The sequence below is a fragment of the Sminthopsis crassicaudata genome, chromosome 1, assembly GCF_048593235.1.
Source record: "Sminthopsis crassicaudata isolate SCR6 chromosome 1, ASM4859323v1, whole genome shotgun sequence".
Taxonomy (NCBI): Eukaryota; Metazoa; Chordata; class Mammalia; order Dasyuromorphia; family Dasyuridae; genus Sminthopsis; species Sminthopsis crassicaudata.
The window spans coordinates 60,763,399-60,777,538 of record NC_133617.1 but is presented as its reverse complement, the minus strand read 5'-3'; the positions used below and the strand labels follow the sequence as shown (position 1 = coordinate 60,777,538).

At 38.1% G+C, this 14,140-nt stretch overlaps 1 protein-coding gene across 3 annotated transcripts in view; it reads right to left on the bottom strand.

Annotated features, from left to right (window-relative positions):
• Positions 1-13,505, bottom strand: part of BRD4 (bromodomain containing 4) — a 139,755-nt gene extending 126,250 nt beyond the window's left edge. For 2 of the 3 annotated variants that reach the window (XM_074306630.1, XM_074306638.1), the window contains exon 1: positions 13,208-13,505. The gene's annotated coding sequence lies outside the window, so the exon portion shown is untranslated. The remainder of the gene's footprint in view (positions 1-13,207) is intronic. The other variant, XM_074306647.1, reaches the window with a different exon arrangement.
• Between the last annotated feature and the right edge of the window lie 635 nt (positions 13,506-14,140).

The following is a 14,140-nucleotide window of genomic DNA, read 5'->3' as shown; positions in this document are numbered from 1 at the left end:
TAAGAGAATAAGAGAAACCAGAGGATGTTTGAGGGATGAAAAGGCTTGAAAAAGTCACTTTGGTGAATGGAATAATGAGCCAATTATAAAAGTATAAGATTGTTTGCTCTACTTAAAATCTACTTGAGATTATATTGCATAAATTTGCATTGGATCCAGTAGATAGTTTCTTTATTTTCTCCAGATTTATTCACTAGCACGTGAGTAAGAGCTAAGATGAACAAAACTAGGAATAATCCAAGACAACCTTTGCAGAACAAGATTGATGACAAGATAAAGGGGCAAGAAATCTGAAGAGAAGAATTGTAGAACTGTACTGGTTTTATCAAAAGATCAAGTTGAGCAACAATACTGTACGAGGATGTATTCTGATGGAAGTGGAAATCTTCAACATAAAGAAGATCCAACTCACTTCTAGTTGATCAATGATGGACAGAAAAAACCATACCCAGAGAAGGAACACTGGGAAGCGAATGTAAATTGTTAGCACTACTGTCTATTTACCCAGCTTACTTATACCTTCGGAAGCTAATAATTAATGTGCAACAAGAAAATGGTATTTACACACATATATTGTATCTAGGTTATATTGTAACACATGTAAAATGTATGGGATTACCTGCCATGGGGGGGGGGGGGGAGGGAGTGAAGGGAGGGAGGGAATAATTTGGAAAAAATGAATTAAAAAAAAAATTAAAGAAAAAAAAAAAAGATCAAGTTGGGGAAGGGAAAATGCAGCCACTGAAGAGTCCAGGGATTGGAAGTCATAGTAAGAATGATTTGGAGTTCCAAGGTAGAGGATAAATGAAAACAGATTGTGAGGGGCAGCTAGATAGCACAATGGATGGAGCACTAACCCTGAAGTCAGGAGGACTTAAAAGTTCAGATGTGGTCTCAGACACTTAACACTTCCTAGCTGTGAGACCCTGGGCAAATTTCTTAATCCCAACTACCTGGGGGAGGAGGGAGAGGGAAAATGATTGATCAAATAAAAGAATTTCGGACTTCACAAAAATAGAAGTGGTATATTTATGGATCCTGAAAAGCTAGGACCACCTTTGGGTGTACCAGATACATAACAGAGGAGTGTAAGGAAAATGAGTAAGTTGAAAAACTGGAAAGTTAGGGTGTTTGTTGTTCAATACTCTGACTCCCCTTGACCCCATTTGGGGTTTTCTTGGCAAAGACACTGAAATGGTTTGCCACCCTTTTCTCCAATTTATTTTATAGATGAGGAAACTGAGGAAAATTGGGTGACTTGTCCAAGACCACAAAGCTATTGTCTGAGTCTGGGTTTGAACCCAGGTCTTCCAGTCTCCTCATCTAGCAGTGCCTAGCTGCCCCAAAGAATATCAATAAATATAGTGAAGTCCTTTAATATGGGGGAAGGTTAAAGAAGAAAGACTGTACGCTGGGAAGTGAACTCACTGATGAAAGGGTAATGTCTTAGAAGTGATAGGTAAGAGCCACAAGAATTTGAATTATATGAACCTTAAAAGAATAAAGAGTTCAGTGATGATACTGGATGGGAGAGTGTGGATATGGCAATTCCAATTCCCTCACTATTATCAGTGATTAAGGGAGTACCTATGATAATGGTGTCAGGAAAGCTGTATAATCTAAAGGAAACAAGGTGTCTCAGTACAAAATAAAGGAGCAAGAAAGGAAAAGTAGTTTTTGTTATCTACAAAACAAGCATTCCACAGCATAGTGTTGGGACTGGAAGATGGGAGCAGTTGGGGGGTGGGAGAGAAAAGAAAAAAAGAATACTGTTGAAGAATGGCAGCAAGGGTGTACAAAAATCACCTGGCCACACAGGGCATTTGATCCACATACTACAGAAGTGAGTTGCCCTGGCACAAGCAAGCTGCATGTTGTGGGATTTGGATGTGTCCAAGGTGTAATCCAGTGACAGCCTTTGGAAGCCAGAAAGCTATCCTGGGCAGTGCAGGTAAGCCTACTGCTTCATAACAGTCAAATGGTTATCATAGTTGTAGGTGATGAAGCCTAGATTAGGAGAAAGACTGATGTGAGAAATGCTATGGAGGTAGAAAAGACAAGTCTTAGCAACTAATTGAATTTATTACGTTTCAAAGGGTGTGTTCTTGACAGAAAGAGGAAACTTCAGTAAAAGATGGGTTTGGGGAAAAAAATGAGTTTGGTTTTGGACATGTTAAATTTGACAAATATCTTTGAAACAGCCTATTTAATAGGTGTGTACATATGAATTAAGGACAGAGAGCTGGGTATATAAAATGCCCAAGTCATTTTGCACAGAGATAATTAAACTCACAAGAACTAAAGAGATCCCCAAATGAAACCATGCAGAAAGAGACCCATGACAGAATTTTGTAGTATATTTGGAGTTGATGGGCATGATATAGATGAAGAAACTGCAAAGAAGTCTGAAAAATGGTCACACAGGAAAAAATAAAACCACAAGACTAGGTGAAATAACTAGGTATACTTGATCTAGAAAAAATGGAAGCATCTAAAGTTCTGCTTGGCTTCAGATGACAAAATTAGTAGAATTTCCTTATAATTAAAGATGATTAGTTGTTCTGCATATTCTAATGAACAGTTCCTTTCAGGTATAGTTTAGATTAGAAATGAACTCTGAGGTTTCTCAAATTCTGTAATTCATCAAAATACTATCTATAGATGCTCATCAGTTAGAGAATAGCTGATATTAAGGGGGGGTCAGGGGAGAAGCAAAGATTTTTTTTTTGGAAAATAATTTAATTTTTAAAAAAATACAACCTAAACATGCTCCAAATCACTAATTGTAAGAGAAATGCAAAAACAACTTACACCATACATATTGATAAAAGATAGGAATGATCAATGTTGGAAGAGCTGTAAAAATACTGCAACACTGAGATAAAGCTGTGAAGTAGTCTACCAACTTCAGATTTGAGTTTGGAATCATTCAAGAAAAATTAACTTTTTAAATCTTTACACCCAGCAATCTCACTCTTGAACATCCAGCCCCCCCAAAAATAAGACTACTAAATCCAATAAACAGCAACATTCTCTGCTGCAGAAAAGCTGAAACAAAGTATATGCATATTAAATGGGAAAATGCCAGTTCCATCATAGGATATAGTCTATTATACCGATTTTAAAACATCTAGCCATTTTTCTTCTTTAAAGGATTTATAACAAATCTAATTTTAGATATAATGCAGAAATCCAAAAACTATGCTAGATTGAATAAAATTAAACTGATATAAAAATTTTAAGTCCCCTTTAAAATGAAAAAAGGGCATACACAAAAATCTTGTAAAAATGACCAGATTATTTTACTAATCTGAAGACCAAAAAAGAAAAGAAATAAAAATCTTACATTTCAGAGACTTTTTTCCTTTTGGAATACTAAATAATTTTAAATGTTTTGAAGTCCCAAATGGCCTTATTCAAATTTCTATAACTTTATTCTGAAAAGTTGGTGAGAAAAGAATTGAATGAACAATATCGTTAGCTTAAAGTTCAGTTTGAATCAGCAAAGTCAACAAAATTATTCTATCACTATATTTTGATGATCCCATATAAAGAATAAAGTTGTTTTAAAAAATGAATAAACCTGTTATGTTTTAATCACTGTACTTTTATAGTTTTAAGGTTCCCCCCCCAAAAAAAATCATTATGTTTCATAAAGAATCTTATGGTTATTCTAAGCACTAAGTTGAAAATTTTGGGAAAAGGTAGAAGGTAGAAGAAAGCTAATTCTAACACAAATAACCAACTAACATCAGTGAAAAAAAAACACAAAAAACAGATGTTCACATTCTATATATCTTGTTGTGGACAAAAAAATTTAATTTTTTTTTTTTTTTTTTTTGTGAGGCAAGTGGGGATAAGTGACTTATCCAGAGTCACAAAGCTGAAACCACATTTGAACTCTGCTCCTCCAGGCTACAGTGCTGGTGCTCTATCCACAGTGCTATCTAGTTGCCCCAAAGCAAATTTAAATAGTCCAAGGGAGTGAAATTTGGAAACAGTGATCTTTAACAGATAATCCAAATTATGCTAAAGAATATGGTGGAAATAAGTATTTTAAACAAATGGAATTACAGGTGTCAAGATTTTAATGCTAAAGGTCTGATAATCCAATTACCTCCTAAGGATCTTAACTGGATTAATGAAGGAAGCAAATTTAATTCCCACTGCAACATATTTTTGCTTTTTCTCCAGTGATTTGAACAATTTGTTCACCTAATTAATCCTTTTATCCCTTTCTGCCTTCACTCTACATTAGATACATTAGAATTCACTATAGATATAGAAAAGGAAAGGGGACTGAACATATTAGCTCAGAAGATAGGTCCAAGAAGACATTCAAATCCCCTATAATTCTATTCTATACTTTTTGAGCTTATAAATCTTGACCAATTTCAATACTTACTATGTACAAGGCAATCCAAAAAAAGATAAAATCCTTTGTCTTCATGGAACTTATTTTATCCAACTAAGTTAGAGGAGAACCAGAAAATCCATATGGTCAGTAGGATGAGACAACTGAAACCAGAAGGTAGAACTATTCAATTCTTTACTTTTTCAGCTTGTTTTCTCTGTCAAAGGGATAGTGTTTGGAAAGACAAACAAATGGCTTATGAGTTAAATACAAGGTTTCTAAAGATTACACTACTTAGCTGTTTTTATTTTGTTCAAGTCAACTGCTCCAGATAAGACATTCCAAAGTATTAAAAGAATTGATAGATTGTATTAGTGTGGCAATCTAAAAAATCAGAGTAAAAATGATTTAAAGAGCAGCACTAGTATTGTTCACTATTATTATGTCTTTCAAAGATTGCATCCAAAATGATATTGCTCCGCTTTTATAAAACTACCAACAAAAATCTTATACTTTCTCCTTTTTTTGACTGTTTCTCCTCATCTTTTGCAACACTATTACTATCAAGGTTAGTTGGAAATTGTTCTAAGCAAAGGTCTTTTGACTGACAAAGGAAGCTCTATAGGTCAATGTCTCCAAAATTGTAGCCTGAATAAAGATTCCCCTGAAAAGAATTCAGTCAAATGCACAAGATAGGGAAGACCAAATTGCAGTTCATGTGTTATTTGCATACCCATCCCTATCTATTTAATGTCATATATTAAAAAAACAGGACTTAGTGGACAGCAAGATCAATTAGATCTAGTGGTAACAAAAAATACTAATGAGACCTCGAGTTACTTTTAAGGAAGGACATTAATAAACAGGAGTGTGACCAGCAAGGAGCAGCTAGATGGCACAGTGGATAGAGCACAGGCCTCAAGTCAGGACTTAAAATCTAATCTCAGACACTTAATTCCTAGCTGTGTGACCCTGAGTAAGTCACTTAACCCCAATTGCCTGGGGGGGGGGGAGAGAATCAATTGAAAGAAATAGAGATGTTTAGACTTAAGACTTAGTAATGACATGATAGCTATCTCTGAGCATCTGTAGGGTTGTCATGTGGAAAAGTAATTAAAACTTATTCTTTTTAAAGATCAGAAGGCAGAACTAAGAAAAACAAGGAGAAGCCACTAAAATGTAGATTTTTGATCAATCAGAAATGCTTTCTAATCAAAGTTCTTAGCTGGTTTTTATTCAGTCATAAGTCTGATGGGCTATAAAGTCCCTTTCTAACTTGAGAGATTCTGTGAACTGAGAATATTAAATTGGAAGGGCTATCAAATGTAAGTTGTCAAAACATTATCTAATAGATGAACGGAACCTAACTCAATGAAAAATATAAAGTTCTATACCTAGGTTCAGAAATAGCAACTGAACAAACATGGATGAGTCGTCAGCACAAATTACAATAGTAAGAGGATGTCATCAAGTCCAGTCTAAATATATGAAGAAAATTCTACACCTGGTCACTCAATACTCCTCTGAAGAGTTCCAATTTTGGAGAATTATCTTCTCTGATTGTTCTTTTTACTCTGGGACAATTGTAATTCTCAAAAAGATTTACTTCACAATGAGACAAAATGTACATTTCCATAAGATCCTACTTCTTAACAAATTGGGAAAATATTTTTAAAGTTAAAGGTTCTGACAAAGGTCTCATTTCCAAAATATATAGAGAACTGACCCTAATTTATAAGAAATCAAACCATTCTCCAATTGATAAATGGTCAAAGGATATGAACAGACAATTCTCAGATGATGAAATTGAAACTATACCCACTCATATGAGTGTTCCAAATCACTACTGATCAGAGAAATGCAAATTAAGACAACTCTGAGATACCACAACACACCTGTCAGATTGGCTAAGATGACAGGAACAAATAATGATGAATGTTGGAGGGGATATGGGAAGACTGGAACACTGATACATTGTTGGTGGAGTTGTGAAAGAATCTAGCCATTCTGGAGAGCAATTTGGAACCATGCCCAAAAAGTTATCAAACTGTGCATACCCTTTGACCCAGCATTGCTGCTATTGGGCTTATATCCCAAAGAAATACTAAAGAAGGGAAAGGGACCTGTATGTGCCAAAATGTTTGTGGCAGCTCTTTTTGTAGTAGCTAAAAACTGGAAGATGAATGGATGTCCATCAATTGGAGAATGGTTGGGTAAATTATGGTATATGAATGTTATGGAATATTAGTGCTTTGTAAGAAATGACCAGCAGGAGGAATACAGAGAGGCTTGGAGAGACATCAACTGATGCTGAGTGAAATGAATAGAACCAGAAGATCGCTGTACACTTCAATGCTGTATGAAGATGTATTCTGATGGAAGTGGATATCTTCAACATAGAGAAGATCCAACTCACTTCCAGTTGATCAATGATGGACAGAAATAACTACACCCAGAGAAGGAACACTGAGTAGTGAATGTAAATTGTTAGCACTACTGATTATCTACCCAGGTTACTTATACCTTCAAAATCTAATACTTAATGTGCAACAAGAAAATGGTATTTACCCACATATATTGTATCTAGGTTATATTGTAACATATGTAAAATGTATGGGATTTCCTGTCATGGGGGGGAGGGATTAGAGGGAGGGTTATATATATATCTGTTCTTTCTATTTCTATTCCTTAAACTTAGGATTTATATTTTATGGTTATTTTTAAAAAGTCACACTTTTTAAAGGATTAGCTTAAAAATGACTACTTTTAGGATTCTTATTCACTCTCAACATCTTGTCCATAGTATATGGGACAATAAAAATCTGTAGTTTGATAAGACTGCTCTGTTATGACCCACATACTTGGCTTCCAAAAGGAGAAACCAGACAGCGATGCCACACCAAAACTCCTAGAGACACCAAATTTCTAAAAGGTCGAGTTATAAACTTCGACCTATATTCAAGTATGTAATTTTGGGGCCCCTCTTAGTAATTTGTCCCCATTGTGATTTTTTTTTTGGCCATCCCTGTGATAATTTACTAGTGAAAAAAAGTGAATTTTAAAATGATAACAGAGGCAGTTAATGGTTCAGTGGATAAATTAATTGCCCTGGACTTTAGATCTCAGGTCAAATCTGGCTTGAGAAGCTTCTTAGCTATATACATTTATATATATAAAACATTTAACTCCGTTTCCTCAATTGTAAACTCTAACAATTATTGTGAGGATCAAATTAAATGTGTGTGTGTGTTTTTTTTAACTGCTCAGCACAATACCTGGCACATACGTGAAATATAATATTTGTTTATTTCCTTCCCTTAACACTTACTGACAGTAAAGACTTCTAATCAGTCATATCTATTGTTACAGAACATAATGACAAAATTTGTTTTTCACCAAACATAACAAGATAATGTACAAAACCTGCTTTATTAACAATTCTAAAGTACTATGTAAACACAAGATATCATTAGCCTATTTCCAGAATTGTTTACTCAGACTCATGAAAATCTTAAGTTGTAACAAAACTTAGAATGGATTAGAACAAGTTAGTCTACATTTCATGTTTTAAAGTTTAACAGTAATTGACATTTGTATGAGGATCAAATGAGCTATAATGTGTACAGCATTCAACAAATCCAAAGCCCTATATAAATGTTAGCTAAAATTACTCTATTCAATTAAAACATTTATTAAACACCTATTATCTTCAGGACAGTGTTGAATGATGTGGATACAAAGTTTTATAAAAATAAGACATACCTCTCCTCAAGGACCTATACTATTGGGGGCACATAAAACATACAGAGATAAGTAAATACAAAGTACATACAAAGTAACTTCAGCACTAACAAGTGGAAGAACATATTAATATGCTGCTTTTTAAGCCATGCTTCCAAGGTACAGATTTTTAAAAATGAAAGCAAAAAAAAGTATGAAACCCAAATCTGGCCGTTTTTCTCAGTCATTAAATGTTCTGATCTCACCTAGTTAGACCATTGTGTCTAAAACACAAAGCTCTACCACTACCTTAAGATGTCTTTCCAGAGTTCTCCCTCAATTACTTTGTATTTTAGCAACCTTATATTTCAGATTCATTCTTCAAATTTATAACGAATATCTCTCAACAAAGGCTGTAAGCTACACAAGCTTGAAACAGTTCCATTTTTTTTTTGTCTTTGTATAACCTCAGTATTAAGCATACTGACTGGCATATAGGCAATGAATAGACACTTGCTGATTAATTGAAAGATGATATCCCAATAGGATTTAACATGATATGCAAAACTAAATATGACTGGAATGTAGGTGGAAGCAAAACTAGCAAGCTTTAAATGCCAGATTGAGGCCTTTATTTTATCCTAGAAGAAAATGGGAACCATTAAATAGCAAGAGATAGAGTTAAATTTGTGTTTTAGAAAATATTTTATTTGGCAACTGTATGGAAAAAAGATCTGGGGTGACAGTACAAGCAGGGGACAAATAAGTTATAGCAGTAATCCATTTAAGCAGTAATGAATATTACAAAGGACGGGGATGGTGTACAAGAAATGTTATGTTGGAGAATTGCTATATTTAACCTACTAAAATATTTAACCTATATGTATTGCTTGCAGTCTTGGGGGAGTTTAGGGAGGTTGTGAGGTAAGGGAGAAAAATTTGGAGCACGAAGTCTTGCAGGGATATGTGTTGAAGGCTATCTTTATCATTTATTTGGAAAAATAAAATAGTACTGAAGAAATGTGAAATGAGATTCTTAACCTGAACTTGTTTTTTATTTAACACTCCAATGTAATTTATCTTCTTTACAATGTCCTAAATACTCGATACTTTAAAAAACATTTTTTCTGAGAAGAGATCTACCTACAGGTTCACCAAAATGCAAGAGTTCCATGACACAAAATGAGTTAAGAATCATTGTTGGAGTAAAGGTAGGATCAACAAAGACTGGAAATGTATTGCAATATAGAGATGAAGGGGAAAGAAAAACTCTATAAAGTTGTAAACCTGGTGGATGGAAGGAAAGAGGGAAAAGCTTGGAGTAAGGATGGGCTGGGTAGGTGGGGAAAGAGCTCCTTGAGGGCAGGGACTATTCTTTTGCTCCCTTTTGGTATTTCCAATGTGTAACACAATTATTTGACACATAATAAACACTTAATATTTATTGATTGATTAGAATCCCAAAAGCATTTTAATATATTCGATGTTTTGACCTTTACAACTGTTAGGTAGTGAAGATGAGTAGTATTATTTTCCTCCTTTACTAAGAGCTAAGAAAGATTATCTGCCCATTCTCAACAGTAAGATTTCAGACCAATTCTACATGATTCTAAGTTTAGCATTCATTTTATGCACTCTACCACATTCCCTTTCTATTTTCTTCATAAACCAGTAAGGTAATCAGTGTAAGATTTCTCATGTTCATATTACTTTTAAATTCAAGTCTACAGCTTTTTGTCCTATTCCAAGCAAACTGTCTGCATGGAACTCAATCAAGGTAGTTTTCTGGACTGTACCATCAAATGAAAAAAAAAAAAAAAAAAAAAAAAAAATTTAGTCAATCTGCAACTACTTTCCCCCTCTATACAAGTAAAAAGAAGTCTAAAACCCACAGTGAATACTCAAATTCCTAAATGGAAAATGTATGGTTAAAAAAAAAAAAAAAAAAAATCAAACTAAAATCTGAAATACAATAATTTGGCCCAGACAACCTCAAAAATATCTTGATCACAAGGACATCTATGTTGTACTAGGAACAACCAATACTGATACTTTATCGCTAAATTAAATTCTTTCAAGGTGCAATAACTTTCATTAGCCACTTGTATGTTATTTCATTTTGCATTACAATTTCTTGAAGTGTCTTATCTTCCCATTTTTATTTAGGAAATGTTGAGATATGAATAAATCTCTAGGTGATAAGCAAAAGATAGAGAAGTACAGCTAGAAAAGGTCATCCACCCTAGCACCTTTAGGGAAGAAGAAATTACTTGCTCCAGGTGATGTAAGTAGATTCAGTTCAAATTCAAGTATTCAGATTCCACATTCAGCACTCTTCCCATTATTGTCAAAATATGTGTTTTCAGCGCATAAACAGAGAGTTATCCACACCTTATTCCTACAAGGCACTGATAATTTCAAATTTAAAAATATGTATTTTTAAACACCTTAATTATAACAATTATATCTGAAAACATGGATCAGTAAAAGACAGACTTATAACAGACCTACAAGTTTCACTGATATACAATTTTTGCTTTGCTATTTCTAAGACTACAATGAAAATTTGTGTAATTTATTCTTGCAAATGATTCAACAGCTAAAATCGTCATAATTGGAGAATTTAATACTGCATTTTTTTTCTCTTACTGTATAAATATAACTTGAACAAAAATCATTGCTAATGCATAGAAGACCCTTCAAGAATTAATTAAAAAAAAAAAAACACCCTAGGATAATTCAATAACATCTTCCTTATTTAACTCCCATCAAGTATAATTACAACTCTTAACTAATTCTCATACACAACTATAAATTTGAAAGAACGGTTAATGACAAAGATATTCTAAAGATACTTTAAATACAGATGCTGTCACAATTTAAGTATTTCTCAAAAAGCAGGGACTAATCTTAAGTTTTATTCACAGAACCTCAGAGATAAAACCAGGTTGGTTCCCACCCCCCCAAAAATTTAATGTTTATTTTTCAATAAAATCCCATTCAAAGTCTAGAATTTACTCTTACATTCTTCACTCTTACATTATTCAATTTATCAATCTGTCCATTCCTTCTAAAAAGCATTTAGGCCATTCTCAAGCTTAAAATAAAAAATGTTGCATTTTGTAACATTTTAAAAATTTAAAGATGCATTATTCTGAATTGTCAGTCAAAAACCATTGTTTTAAATAAAAACTATTCTATTTTTCAGAATTTGAGAAGAATCCCTATTGCTACTGTTATTCCATTACAACAATATTCAATACAGAAGAGAATAATGAACTCAAAATACTTTTCCAAAAAACTTTTATAAAGCAAATCTTAGCAAATCTAAGAAAAAGTAGTTTCCATTCTAAAGACAGCCAACACTACTGATATTAGACATATTTTAACTTACAAAAATATAAAGCAAAACAACCTAAGCAGCCTAATTCTAAGCCCTTTATAAATTCTAAAAAATAAGTAGGCTGTACCAAAAAATTCACTTTAAAAACAGCCACCACAAAAATATCATGTTTATAAGCAAACTGGACTTCAGTTAATCACAGAGCCATTTAGGAAAGACAGATAACTCACTCACTAGCCTTAAAGTATTTACTACGTCCTCAAAAATCAAAAGATAACTTCTCAATTCACAAAATACTGGATTCCATTTTAAGTAAATTAAATTTCTTTTAGAGTCTCCTTTTCTTTTGATGATTCATAAAAACAGTCAGAACCTAATTGTAGAAACATAAGCACTTACAAGCGAAACAAAATTAAATGCCTTGCAACAAGAAACCGAACAGAGGCTGGTCACGGGTCCCAAAACACTCTCGCATTCCAGAGATTTCATCTTTAGGAATACATTTTTCCCACCTCTCCAAATCCAGCAAAACCCTCAGGCCCCTCTCTCCACCAACAAATAAGCATTCCAAAAGGATAAGTGGAAATTAAGAAATCCAGGGAAAGCGCATCGCAAAAGGGATGTGAGGTCAAGCTGACTCGGCTCAGGCATCGGGGCCCGACCCGCACAGCCCACCCATGTCCTGGCCTAGGAGTACGCCTCTATCCCTCGAAGGGCATCGCGGGTCCCTAAGCCCACGTGAGGGATCTGCAGAGAATGAAGAAGACCTCGGGCCCAGGGAACGGGAGAACCAAGGCCAAGGCCCTACCCAAGGAGGGCTGGGCCTCAAGCAGATGCCGCGGGGATGAAGGTATGGGGGGAGAGGGGCCAAACCGGGCCATTACCCTCCCCCCGGCCCCGTCACTGCCGCTCACCCAGGGCAGCAGGCGGCGGCTGTTCCCGGCTGGGCGCCTCCCGCCGCAGCACAACCACAGTCACAGCGGCCGCCGCTGCTTCCTCCTGCTCACTTTACAAAATGGCGGAGGCAGGAAGTGCCATCAATCTCAGCCCGCCCCCTGTCCCCCTCCCTCTCCACAACTTGGGTCCGGCGTTCTCCGCGCCCCCAGACCGGCCCCCGAGCTTCCAGCACAGACACGCACCCTCCCCCGTCCTACGCGGCCGGCGCAGACCCGGGCGGAGGTCCCCCCTCACGTGCGCCAACGGCGGCGAGCAGAGCTGGAGGGAGGGAGCGAGGGGGAGGAGACGCCGCTTACGCCAACGGCGCAGCGACGAGCGGGGAGACCTCCCCTTACGCCAACGGCGCAGCGCCCGTCCCGGGCGACTGTGCGCAGGCGGCGCAGAGTAACCCCCGAGCCCGACCCGCTGCGCAGAGGACATAGCGGGGTTCAAGCACTCCCGTTATGAAGGCATGCCGTGCGGCCGCAGAGAGCCTAGAATGAAACTCGCTGAGTAAGAGGGTCTCCCGGTCCCCCCTTCCCGTGCGGCGTCCCAGGGTTCCCCTATCTCCCCCCCGCCCGCGTCCCCCCGCCCCTCGGCGGCGCTGCGCAGATGGCGTAGGTGTGTTTGGCGCACTAGTCCTATTACGCAATGCAGGTTACGTTGGCAGGAGGCGTAAGTAAATGTCTAGAATCCCACAACCTCCCCCCCCAATCACTCGGGACCGCTTCCTGGCCAGACCCAGCTGAGCTTAGCGGCCTTGTAGTAGCTCCCCGCCTGCCTGCTTCCCGCGCGCCGTCCTTCAGTCGTCGGTACGTGCCTCCCTCCCTGAAGGACAGATACATTCGCCTCACCTGGGACTAGGCCGCACACTGCCGCCGCCTCTGCCGCCGCCTCCTCCGAGCTGCACGGCGCCGGGGCCCAGCCCCGCGGCCGAGGAGCGCGGTGCCCGGGAGCCGCCGCTGCTGCCGCCTCTACTTGCACACACAGGGCCCGGGCCCAGGCCCGGTCCCCCAACTCCACGGGTACCTCCGGGAGCCGCTGTTTCAGCTCTCGGGAGCAGGAGCACAGAACAAACAGCTCCGCCGCCGCCGCCGCCGCCGCCGCCGCCAGCGCTCTGCCGTCACGACGTACGTACTCGCGTACGCGCACGTCGTCGCTTCACTTGGCCACGCCCCTCTCAAGTCGCGGACCCCTCGAGGGCGCGCTTCTCCCTGCCCTCGCGCAACTGTTCTCTGTCGCGTCCGCAAGTCGACTGACTGCGCATCAACTCCTGATTCCGCGCGCAGAGTGAGGGAAGAAGGGAGGGAAGTAGCGAGTGAAAGAAGGTGGGAGCGTAAGACCCTTTCAGCGGGTATGAGACTGCCCTGCTGGGAAGAAATGAGTGAAGAGCCAAAAAACCCAAAGGGCGGGTTCAAAACAGCCGCGAAAGAGGAGAAGGGAAGTGATGAAGGGGCAGGAAGGAAGAACTGGAACTTCGATCGAAGAGGAAAGAAAGAGAGAAGGGAAGAGGGGGGAAAAAGGAGGAGGAGGAAAAGAAAGGAGAGAGCAAGAAAAGAAATTGAAGGACAGGAGGGAAAGGTGGAAGGGAGGGAAGAAAAAGGGAAAAGGAGAGAGGGAGAAAGAAAGAGAGGGGTACAAAGAAAAGAAGGTTAAGCTGGAGAAGGAAAAGAATGGGTAGAGAATGGGGAAGGAATAGGGAAGAATTAGAAGGGGAAGAGAAGGAAGAGACATCCTGGGAGAAATTCAGAGAGAAACTTAAGAAAGGAGGATAAGGAAAAAGAGAT